The 13,705-nt window shown below is 29.7% G+C and overlaps 1 protein-coding gene across 1 annotated transcript in view; it reads right to left on the reverse strand.

Annotated features, from left to right (window-relative positions):
• The window catches only part of LOC136090314 (neural cell adhesion molecule 1-like), a 99,149-nt gene that overhangs the window by 46,772 nt on the left and 38,672 nt on the right, over positions 1–13,705 (reverse strand). The window lies entirely within an intron of this gene.

The following is a 13,705-nucleotide window of genomic DNA, read 5'->3' on the forward strand; positions in this document are numbered from 1 at the left end:
GAAATATCATTCCATATGTTCTGTAAATGGGCCCAAAGTGCATCCTTATTGCTAGGGTTTGCTCCTTGCAAGTGTTTAAACATTATTTCCCACAGGTGCTCTATGGGGTTGAGGTCTGGACTCTAGGCTGGCCAGTTCAGTACCCGTATATCATGATCCTCCAGATATGCAGTCACAAGCCTTGCTTTATGGCAAGGAGCATTGTCCTGTTGGAACAGGAACTCTTCTCCATTGCCAAAAAGCAAATTGGCTGATGGCAGCATACAGTTCTCGAGGACCCTGGCATACTGGTGTTGATTCATGGTATCCTCACACCTGTACAACTGGCCAACCCCTGCCCAGGACATGCAACCCCAAACCATTATGGAACCTCCCCCGTGCTTAACTGTTGGAACAATGCACTGTGGGATGAGCTTTTCCCCGGCTTTCCTTCTTACACAAGCCCTTTTAGCCCCACAAAACATCTGGAATGAGCTTTCATCGCTCCACAACACCCTTTTCCACTCCTCAACACCCCAGTCCTTATGTCGTCGCGCAAAATCCAATTGAGCTTTCTTGTGGGCAACAGTCAAAAGTGGTTTCTTGGCCGCTACACAACCTTGTAGACCGGCCTTCAGGAGTCTCCTTCTGACTGTGCTTGTAGATATGTCCACTGCCGACTGTTTCCTGATGTCCGATGTCATTCGACGATTTTTCATACTCATACGAACTAACATCCGATCCTCTCTGACCGTGGTCTTCTTTAGCCGGCCGTCCCTGGGAAGATCGCGTACGGCATGCTTCCTCACAATTCCAAATACAGTCAGGTAGTGGATTTTCATTATTTGTGCCACCTTCCGATATGAATATCCCTCCTTAACCTTCGCCAACACCTCACATCTCTGTTCCATCGTCAACTTTCTATACGGAGTCATGTCTGAAAAATGTAAACAAAATTTTTAAATAATATAAAATAATAAAAAGAAGTAATAAATATTAAAAGTGCAATAGTATAAATATAAAATACATAATAAATCATGTTATTACAATTGTTATTTCTACAGAATATGACAATTTTTAAATTTTATTGACCAAAAATTCCAATTTTGTTACATGATATTAAAAAACAATTTTATGGGCTAAAAAAACCAAAATCTCATGCTTTCCACATAAATCCATAAGTAAAATACTATAAAACTGCATAAAATGTCATTAAATTACAATTACTAAACTAAACAATAGTTTAGAAATAAATTTTAACATACCTGCTAAATCGCCAAAAATTGAAAATTCACCGATCGCCACGAGAAAACCCGATAAAAATGGATAAATATTAATAAAATAACACAAAATGTGTTTAAAAACAAAGTCAGCTGCTGAAGCAACCATTTAAATAAATAGTTATGAAGTATTCGCCAGATGGCAGGACCCTATGGCGTTTTAAATGCACTGTAAGCTTGTTTTCGACGCTGTTATAATGACTTTTGCACAGCACAGTATGTGTATATATATATATCTTTAAAAGTTATATCTTGTTATACGATATGTATATAAATAAATTGATTTTAATAAAAAAGGCAGCGTATAACTATTTTTTTAAATATATTTTATATATAATAATAAACAACAGCTTTTCTTTTTGTAAATGACCTGTTAACTACTTTTTTAAAAAAAAATCCGAAAATCCTTTCTTGGATTGAAATCAGGGCTTTGTGAAATCCATTCTAAAACCTTTATGGCATTTTCATTAAAAAACGCTTTAATTTTTAAGCAGTGTTTTTCTGATTATTGTCTTGCTGAAATACAAAACAGTTTCTCTATCTAGTTTTGCGGAAAACTTTAAATTTTTGTTCAACATATTTTTATAGAAATTAACATTCATAGTTTTATCAATAAATTAAAATATACAAATGCCATTCCATTCAGGGGTTGATCTAGGTTACAGCACATTAGGCGGCCGCCTAAGGAGAAATTTTATATTACTATTAAGATGTAATTTACTTTACATTTTCAAATTCCATTAGGCATTTTTTATTATTCATGGTTACGGCATTGCTGACGAGTAACTTAACTACGGTAAGCGCAAGAGTGTTAAAAACTTTAATTAGGCATAATGGCTTTTTCATGCATTAAGCAAAATAAGTTTTGCCTAATCTAATCTCGATCAGGGGCGTGGTGGCTCTAAAAAGCCCATGCGGGATTTTTATTAAAAGGCCTATATATGCGGGATTTTACCATATATGCTTGATGTAAAGGCCCATACGAAAAATTATATATAGATGTATATATATATATATATATATATATATATATATATATATATATATATATATATATATATATATATATATATATATATATATATATATATATATATATATATATATATATATATATATATGTATATACAGAGGCGTAGAAAGAATTTTTTGGTGTTCGAGATAGGTAACTTCCAGACATGGAGCAAACTCCAAACATTTATATGTTTATACTTATGTCAAATAATGAGGGTTTGCAAAAAATTGCGATGATTGGAGGCTGGGAACAAAAAAGCCCCAAAATTTTCGCTCCCCCTGCCCCAAACGTGAGAGCAACAAGTTGATGAAGTATTTTTTGTACTATTCTTAACTAGACTTATATTCATCGATAAATTTTAAGTTTCATAGTATTATCTATTAGCGTTTAAAAATTATTACTATATAAAATGTGCAACCCCCTCAAATTGAGGGGGGTTTAAACTTTATATGGTCATAATTTTTGAACGCTAAAATATTTTTAAATGAAATCTAAAATTTATCGATGAATATAAGTCTAGTTAAGAATAGTACAAATAATACTTCATCAACTTGTGGCTCTCACGTTTGGGGCAGGGGGGGGGGGGGCGAAAATTTTGGGGCATTTTTGTTCCCAGCCTCCAATCATCCCAATTTTTTGCAAACACTCATTATTTGACATAAGTATAAACATATAAATGTTTGGAGTTTGCTCCATGTCTGGAAGTTACCTATCTGGAACACCAAAAAATTCTTTCTACGCCTCTGTATATATATATATATATATATATATATATATATATATATATATATATATATATATATATATATATATATATATATATATATATATGTAAAATTTATATTATTGTTTGCAAAACTTCAAAATAAAAATGGTAACAACACAATGTAGCGACCACGTTTTTGTTTTGATTTTCTTAAATATATATATATATATATATATATATATATATATATATATATATATATATATATATATAAATATATATATATATATATATATATATATATATATATATATATATTATATATATATATATATATATATATATATACATATATATATATATATATATATATATATATATATATATATATATGTAAAATTTATATTATTGTTTGCAAAACTTCAAAATAAAAATGGTAACAACACAATGTAGCGACCACGTTTTTGTTTTGATTTTCTTAAAACACAACTTTACCGCAAGCAAATACGATTAGTATTTTATTGTTTGAAGAACATAGCCTAACACAAAATTAAAAATCAAAGATTTTAATTTTTCTATTACTATATAATGATATATATTTCATTGTACAATAATATAAATTTTTTTAAATCATGCATAATTTTTTTTCTAAAATAAATATTGAAAATCTTGATAAATAAGAAATTCTTTTTATTTTATAAGATAATTCATTTTAGTTTATGCTTTTGTTTAATTCGGTATTTTAACTTTTTTTAACATTTTCGCATAAACAGTAAAAATGCCGCTCTTAAAATGGTGCCGTTATTGACATAGTTTAAACATAAAAGTTTTTATAATGTGGTTTCATTTAGCAGTTCATCATCCTATTTTTAATCTGTCTGAGGACAGGATATTACGGACTGATTTCTTTATTTACATACAATAATATAAACTGTATAAAAATAAAAAACTTTATTTATTATTAAAGAAGTTTATATCTGTTTCGAAACGTTACAAAAATGTAAAACATGAGTTCGATCCTTATTTATATAAAACATAGTTTAAAATTTAACACTAAAACATTTTTCTTAAATAAATTAAAACGCAATACAATTACTATATAGTAATTGTATTGCGTTTTAATTTATTTAAGAAAAATGTTTTGGGGTTAAACTAAGTTAATTCAAGTCCAACAATAATAATAGCTATTATTATTGTTGGGCCTGCGGACTTTCTTAAATTTATTTTGTCAACATTAGGATCGTTAAAAACCGTTTATGGGTTCATTATTTTCTCATGAAAAAAATATCATAATAAGTCTCAAAACATCTACTTTGTTTTCAGAGCAATATTATTATTATGCAAAATACTAATATAATTGCGCTCAAACTCGAAGACTTTTTAAATCAAGTGATTAATAAAATTTAATTTGTGCTTACATAAATATTTTAAATGATTGTGGAACTTCTTTAAAATATAGAAACAATTAAAATTTGCCAAAAGGCCCATACTTAGATGAAAAAGTGAAAAGCCCATGCGGGAATCCCGCTTTGCCTCTGGGGCCACCACGCCTCTGATCTCGATACGAGGTGTGGATATAAATGACTTTACCTAAAGAAAGTTAACTTATGCTTAAAGTAGTATGGAACTAAGTGGTTGATCTGCCTAATCTGATCTGGATCTAGGTATAATAAGACTGGAAAATAATTGTGCGACTTGAAAAAAAATTGATAAACAAACCGATAAATTGCCTAAGGATTTTGCAGTTAGCATTTTAAATTTCTATAGGTGCCTTATTCATGATGTCAGACATTTGTTATAATGTACAAATGGCTTTAGAGCTAATGATGTAGCTAATAAAATTTGCAAGAAGTTGTCTTATGAAGTAAGTTCTTTGTATAAAGAAAACCTGCATTCATCTTAAGCAAAATTTCTGTTCAGAACCAAACATCAAAAGCTCGAAATTGGATAAACTTGTACCCATTCAGAAAGCTATTAGCCATTTATAATGCATTATTTAATTAACACTATTATGCTACAAAGCAACAAATTATTCTTCAGTGAAGATAATTTGTTGCTTTATCTGCAGTTTCATGAATTTGCAAAAAGTAAATAATAATTTTTTTTCTCTTTCTGTTACATTATAAAAACATGTGTTTGGCTTAGTGAATTACAAACTGCTAGCATAGTTTTCTAATATTGCTGCTGTTATGTTTGTATATGTAAACATATATATTTTTTTATATAGTTACGTATTTTTTATATATTAATAAAATATAAAATATATATATCTATATAAAAAGATACATATATACATCACAACATCAATATTACAAAACTATGCCAGCAGTTTGTAATTTACGAAGAAAAGCATATATTTTTATATTATTATTATAAAAACATATGCTTGCCTTAGTAAAGTACAAACTGCTAGCATAGTTTTGTAATATTGCTGTTTGGATGTTTGTATATGTAAAAATATTTTTTAAATATAGATTTTGCATGATGTCAATTATAGTATAAGAAACACTTTTTCACAAAAAATACAAATGATTGATGTTGTCTAAAGCTTGAGATTGTCTAATGCCTACCAGTAACTGTCAGTTATATATATTTTTTATTAATCAGCCTTATTTTATTTAAATTATACAGTTGATAGTTGGTGTCAAAAATTTAGAAGTTTTAAGCACCATCTAAGAGATTTTTTTTTATTGGTTCTTAATACAATGTGTTACCTGCGAGTTACCTTTATTTATTTAAAATAAATTTTTTTAAGGCTTGTCAGGTTTGTTTGAAAAAGTTTAGTTTGTATTATTTGAACTTATTTTAGATCAAATCTGGTAACTACCTGTATAGTTTAGTATTGCTAGCTATTGTTGAAAAGTATTTGTTAGTTAGTGCTGTATGGGTTCTTACTTCAATATCACTGTATGTTAATGCTGCGTTTTATTCCAAAATCCAAAATTTAATGGTATAATTAGCAGTGGTAAGTAATAATTTTCTTTGAATAACATTTTGAAGATGGCACTTTTTAGATGTGTTATTTATCTAAAAATGTGGATTGTGCTCAGTAGATATTTTTTTAAAAACTTTTTTAAGTTTTAAAAACATTGGCATATTTCCTTATGGAATTACATTTCTAGTGCTATAGTCCTGGGCCCCACAGTTTTGGAGGCTTCAGTTTATAGAAAAATATATTTTTAAAGTAACTCTGCCAATAAATTTTTTGATAAATCATAATAAGAGGCCTCCTGTTTTAAAATAACCCTCCAAAAAAGCCCCTACTTTAGAAGGGTCCCAAAAAGTCTTGATCCACTACTTCACATTTCCATAGTATATTATATTTTATATGTAATCCAGGAATAAAAATGTGCAGGGAAAAGCAGTTTGCTAATTAATGGAGAATTTTTCTATCACGTCTTCAATCATTCTGCATAAAAAATCGTATACATGAATAGGAAGGAACCCTGACATGGTTCATGTGCTTTAAACACGGTTAGCATGGGTCCTGATAATGCCTACCTAGCTGACCCAAGAAAATCACTTATACGGAAAGATAGCGTACACATCAAGGTACCCAGTGAAATTTTTTAATTTGAAATCTTTTAATTTTGTTCGCGGAAAAAAATTTAGTTTGAATGATCAAATTGAGTAAAATTTTGACTTCATAGTGCGCCAATAAAAACACTTGTATAATATGAACCACTCTATATAATTTGATAAAAATTGGTGCAAATGTAGCCTATAGCCACATCAAACTCTTGACAAAGTTTCAGTCTAATTGGTTGACTGGTTTAGGATTTATGGCAGTTTTAGTTTAAATTTTGTCAGTTTTTTGCTACTTATACCTCAAAGCGTTACCGATTACTTTGATATATGGTCAATATTTTTAAAACAATGGTTACATGAGTGTTCTACTATGTAATACCAACAATTTTTATTATAAATATTTTATTGGTACATGTACCATTAAAATATTTATAATGGAAGGGGGGGGGGCCAACTCAACTATTTTAAAATAAAAAACAACATTTCTAAAATAAGAGCCTACATTTCTCAAACAAAAGGTCCTCAAAAATAAAAGTGTGTAGGCCATGGCCTACCCACTTTTATTTTTGAGGCCCTGGCCATCAATGCATAGCGCAAACATATCAACATTTTCTAAGGTATAAACTACATCCAAAATGCTAAAATAAGTGCAAAACCTGGTCAAATGACTACCAGTTGGTAAAACAAACAAAAAAGCAGATCTCTTAAATTTTTTTATATTGACTCTTGAAACCATCTTAAATACATTTACTTTCAAAATTAAGTGGAAAAATAACTATTTAAACCCTCTTTTTTATATTGAAATTACCATAAAATAGTATCGGATTACATTTTAAAACTTGTTTTTTTGATTTTCTCCACAAAATTAATAAATAGCTCAATGTATTCTTTTTATACAAATACTCTATAATACTATTATTAAAGATGGTGAAAATGTTCATTATAAGTGGTATGCCATGAATTTCAGCTGCCCAATCTCTAATAACTCAAATTATTTTAGCAGTTCTTTAAAGATGCTTACTGTTTAGATCAATTATGAAGTGCAACAATTTTTCTTTGTACTCTGGATGATTGTTGTTTCGCTTATACCTCGACCAATGTTGATAAAAATCTTGATGAGAATTTTCGACAGTTTGTTTACTATAGGCCCCCGAGGGAAATCCTTTGTGACTGATGAAATCCTTGATGTGGTAGAAGACAGCGTGAATTTTAGATGTTACGCTTGCACCAGTTATCATTAAGTAACACCTTTTAAAATTTTCAATTTTTTCAGCGAAATCCGGCTGAAGGATGTATCCAAAGCAAGCCTTCACAACTAAATTGAAGCTTTTGAATGCTTCAATTATGCACAAAATGCTGGGAACCATGTTTGTACCAGCAAGTTGCTGCAGCACCTCCACATTTTTAAGAAGTTTCCTGCATTCATTTTCCTCAAACTGGCCCCCATGATATGGGCTCAGTTAAATGTGGAGGGCAGCTGGCCACTTAACAGCCTCTATCCAAGCAGATCTAAGGATCTTGTTCTAGGAGCAGTTCTAAAGACTCGAGACTTAAATTTAATTGAGCCCAGTGTTCGCAAGTTTCCAGATTTGGCAAAACACTTGGATTTGACATCACACCATGTGCAAGGGTGCGTACTTGAATGGGTTTGAAGACCACAAATTATATTTGCAACTTTCATATCACAAGTCAAAATTTAGTTTAACTCCATTTGCATTAATCAGATTGACCAGATTTGTTCAATATTGGAGTGTGTTTCTGGCAAATCTTCTGATACCCCAACAAGAATTTGTCTCTTGACTCCAGTATCTTTACTAATCCTTTGAGTGAGAGGTTGTTGTTGTCACGGTGAGCTGGTTTCATCTTGTAATGCAGTATCGACAATGCTTAGGCAAAACTTGAGAATACCTTTGCTACCATCAATTCCAAGCTTAACAAAATAGCCACCAGAAATTTTGTGGAACTAACATTATTCACAAGATTTGATAAATCATTGCAGTGAGCAACAGCCCAAACTGTACCAGAACCTCCTTTTCCGCCCATGATTTTTAATTCACTGCAGGTGAAGAAATCGCTCTAGTGTTTACCTGCTCTTAGAAAATTCATGTAGAAATTTGGTTCTACCATCTTGCTGCTTGATGTTTGGTTTACAGTTTTAACAAGTTTCTTTAATCTATTATTTGATAGGCCCGTATTTAGTTGTACATTTACAAGGGCTATAGTGGTCAATTTTGAAGTGCTTGATGGTGGCTGAGCACTACTTTGACCAAAAACCAAAACATACATATTTTGTAGTTACAACTTTGTTTAGTAAAGTTGTGTAAAACTTTCAAATTATTAGTTTTTAATGAAATTAGACACTTTTAAAGAAATTAGAAACTGGTCAATATTATACTTCCTAAAATCTATCTAGTGTTATTTCAAGACTTTATTTCAATATATATGTAAAAAATATTTAAGTATAAATATTTACCAGGGGTAACTGTAAGTGGAAGCCTGCTGGATGCTTTAGCAAGTAGAATTCTTATTTTTATTGTTATTTCAAATAAAGTATTATCTCCGGAAGTTTCTTCCAGAGATAATACTTTATTTGAAATAACTCGAGATGCGATTTGTTCAGCTGCTTTGGCATCTTTTGCTGCTAAAGATTGAATGTTTTCCCCGAACATTATTTGAGAGCATTGATGGGGCAAACCTTTTCCTAAAAGGCTAAGGCACATGCTGCAACGCACATTTGAATTTATCTCAATAGTGATTTGCTCTACAAGAGGATATTTTTCTTTGAAGACCAATTCGGCAGATAATGCAACAACACATTGTGCTTCTTGTTTCAGGTCTCACTTGTATTGACTTAAAATCAAACAAAGGAGGGAGTTCAACTTCTTTCTCCTCTTCTTTTCTGTGCAAAGTAATTCTACATGATTCACAGAATCCTTTTGTTACCCGAGTATCACTGATATTGATCTTTGTCTTGTTCAGTTGGTATATTTGATCTGCTTGGAAAGTAGTAAGCTGTCTTAAACATTTTTTCAGACAGAGCAAGCACATAAACTTTCGGTTTTCATCATAAATCTTTGATTGATTTGGCATTGTGGCAATTCACTAAATCTGACTTCACTAAATCAAACTTTGCCTTTTAAAAAATTTAATCTAAATTTATATTTGATAACAATCCACTTAACACAGTAACACATATTATTAATTAAAAACTATTAAAATCAAGGAATTATTTACTTGATTTAATTGAGGAAATATTAAATTACGAGGAAATAATTTTTAAATAGTTCTTTCCTTGGTAAGGAAATTACATTAATGATAGTTTTCACACTTATTAAATTAATAATACTTGTCACACCTTATGTCAATTTAAATGAGATTTTTTTTGCATATTGGCAGTAGTTTACACCTTAGGAAATATTTATATATTCACGCTATGCATTCATGGGCAGGAGGCCAGGGGGCCATGGCCTACCCACTTTTTTTTTTGATGACCTTTTGTTTGAGAAATGTAGGCTATTTTTTTAGAAATGTTGTTTTTAATTTGGAAATAGAGGAGTTGCTCCCCCCTCCCCCCTCCCCCCCTCCCCCACACACACTTTGAAAGCCGTGTTGACAGATTCAAACCATACTTTAAGTAGCAAATCAATATTTTGGTCTATAAAATGAAAATGGTACATGTACCAATAAAATATTTATAATAAAAATTGTTGGTATTACATATTAGAACACTCATGTAACCATTGTTTTAAAAATAGTGACCAAATATCAAAGTAATTGGTAACGCTTTGAGGTATAAGTAGAAAAAAACTGACAAAATTTAAACTAAAACTGCCATAAATCCTAAACCAGTCAACCAATTAGACTGAAATTTTGTCAAGAGTTTGGTGTGGCTATAGGCTACATTTGCACCAATTTCTATCAAATTATATAGGGTGGTTCATATTCTACAAGTGTTTTTATTGGCGCACTATGAAGTCAAAATTTTACTTAATTTGAACATTCAAATTAAATTTTTTTCTGCGGACAAAATTAAAAGATTTCAAAATTTAAATCACAGAGTACCTTGATGTGTACGCTATCTTTCCGTATAAGTAGCATTCTTGGTCAGCTAGGTGGGCATTAACAGGATCCGTGCTAACCGTTGTAACAAATACCTTCTAAACTAATATTCTTTCAATCTTTATACTGTGGAAGTGGAGCATCAGCATATATTCTGAATTTAGTTTATATTCAATAAATAAAAATTTTCAAATTTATTTCCCTAATTGACTGCACTATTTGTGTTCAGAGAGTGGTAATATTTAGGGCATTAGAATCATTTTAAAATTAATTTTGAGTATTAGAATTGTTTTGTTTACTTTTAGTAGTGTAAATTAAGGATTTCAAGAATGAGATAAAAGTATAATTTTAATTCAATTTAAACTTTTGGATATTTTTTATAGAAAAGATAACGACCCAAATTTAGTAAGGATTTCTAGCATATATAAGAAAAAAAATTTGACTCAGTCATAAAACTCTTATGTGTAAAGTAAACAAGGAGGAAGGTCATAACAAATAAGATGAAGTGAACGTATTTTGAAAATATGAATTCGCTTAGATAGGGAAAAATTCACAATTGATAAATTGGTAGGGGGCATTTCTTTGGCACCTGAGAGTAGTTTTGCATGAAAGGGGATGGGATTGTGAGACTAGTTTGAGGGGGAGGGGATTATTTATACATAAAAATTTCGCCAAAGGAGAAATAAATCCTAGATCTGCCCCTGCCATGCTTTATAACCCCATATTATTACACTTCCACCACCATGTTTAACTGTTCTTTTCATGCAACTCAAATAAAAAGCTATATCCCTTTTATGTCAAACTCTTTGTGCACCATCAAATTTGAGTTAAATTTGGATTCATAGGATCAAAGAACTTTCTTCCAAAATCATACTGGTTTTAAATAAGATAAGTGATACTGGTTTTAAATAAAACCTCTTTGCAAAATTCATTCTTCTCTTTGTATGATTTTTTATAAAGAATGGTTTTTTACCATCTATACATCCACTAAACCCTGCTTAATGAATGCAATATCTAAATAATGTTAGTAAAATTATGTTTCCTATTGTGTTTTTCAGATGATTTGCTATATTTTTTGCGCTTTCAAATAGATTTAAATAGAACTAACTGCTGAAAATAATATTTTAGAAATAGAAAATAATATTTTAGATATATAAACTCAATAATAAAATAGATATTTTAAAAATTGAAAAACCAAAACATTCATTTTCATAAAAAATTATCAAATAACATTTTTCTACAATTTATTTGCATGCAAATTATATATATATATATATATATATATATATATATATATATATATATATATATATATATATATATATATATATATATATATATATATATATACATATATGCCACCATAAAAATAAATTTCTAATAAAGAACTTTACTGTCATCAAAGCAGACACACCATAGCATTTTTTGTATATAATTTTTGACATTACTTTTTTGTTGTTGTTACATCTGATGATCGCTATTGCGTGAAACTTCTAGTTATTTAATTGAAATTTTTACAATTTATAAAAAAACCTTTACAATTTATACAATTTTAATATAGTATTGAAATTGTTAAAGTTTGAAATTATTTTAAATACAATTATTTTCATAGTATTAATCGCAATAATGTTAAAACTATAACAACATAAATATGAAATTGAATTTCATTCATAGTTTTAATAAATTTTGTTTATTTAAACCAATAAGAAAATACCCTAATGAAATGAAATTAAAAAGCAAATAAAAGCACGCAGCATTTTAATGAAATTAAGAAGCAAATAAAAGCACGCAGCAATTATATTTGATTAAGATACAGAGAAAGTCAAGACACTAATAAAGCGAATGAGATGGAAAGTTTTGATGTACGAAAATAATCCTAATCAAGAGCCTGCCTATAATTTCGATCTCAAGTCAAGAAAATCTCCAACGCAACATCCTGATTTAGTAAATTTTGAAAACGATTTAATTAGGCTAATTAAGAACATTTCATTTTCTACAATTCAAAACAATTTTCAAAAACAATTGCAAACTAACATAGTAAAAATAAAGTCTTCAAGTAATGTTTTTGTCTTTGCTGATAAATCAAGAAACCTGTATGAGCTAGATAAACCTTTGTATCATAAACTTTATACTGAAAATATTATTAAAACCTATAAAAAATCTATTTACTTTATATTGATATTGCACAATATAACAGCATTAACACAGATGTTAAAATCATAGGAAAAGACTTGGGCATAGATGATAGGCTAGAGCATCTAGCCACGAATACAGCATTTATTACCTTAAAAGATCATAAGGATAATTTCCTCAACAATATACAGTGCCGATTAATAAATCCAGTTAAACCTGAGCTCGGAAAAGGTTAGTAAAATTTTATTAGATGATATCAATAGTAAAGTTAGGAATGCTACCCACCTCCCCCAATGGCACAGCACAAATGATGTCATAAAATGGTTCAAATCCATACCCAAAAAAAATAAATGCACTTTCATTCAATACAATATTGACGAGTTTTACCCTTCAATTTCAAAACAACTTCTTCAAGATTCTTTAAGCCATGCAAAAAAGTTCACAAAAATTCCTGATAAATCAATAGAAATTATTTACCACACCAGGAAATCTTTACTTTTTTTCAGGAAATAATATGTGGATTAAAAAGTAGGCGGATCCTAATTTCAATGTCACAATGGGTAGTTTTGACGGAGCCGAATTATGCAAACTAGTTGGCCTTTATATCTTATACACTATTGCCAAAGAATATGGTCCTAATACTACCGGTCTATATTAGGGTGGTTCTAAAAACAACATTTAAAAAAAATTTATGCTGCCACCCCCTAAATATGTTCTATCTAATAAATTAATGCTACATTTAAAAAATTTTTGAACAAAAAAATTTCTTGGGGTTGCTCAAGACCCTTAAACATCAGTCGGGTCCCTAATATTTCGAATAAAAAAGTTCTTTATAAGCATATTATGTTGGGTCTCTAAAGAAGTGAAATTTTGTAAAATTTTTCAGACCAAACTTAAAAACCGTAAATTTTCTTGATATCACATTTAACCTTCCTGCGAACTCTTTTGAACCTTATAGAAAACCAGAAGATAATCCTTTGTATATTAACATCAACTCCATTCACC

The sequence above is a fragment of the Hydra vulgaris genome, chromosome 13 (assembly GCF_038396675.1).
Source record: "Hydra vulgaris chromosome 13, alternate assembly HydraT2T_AEP".
Taxonomy (NCBI): domain Eukaryota; kingdom Metazoa; phylum Cnidaria; class Hydrozoa; order Anthoathecata; family Hydridae; genus Hydra; species Hydra vulgaris.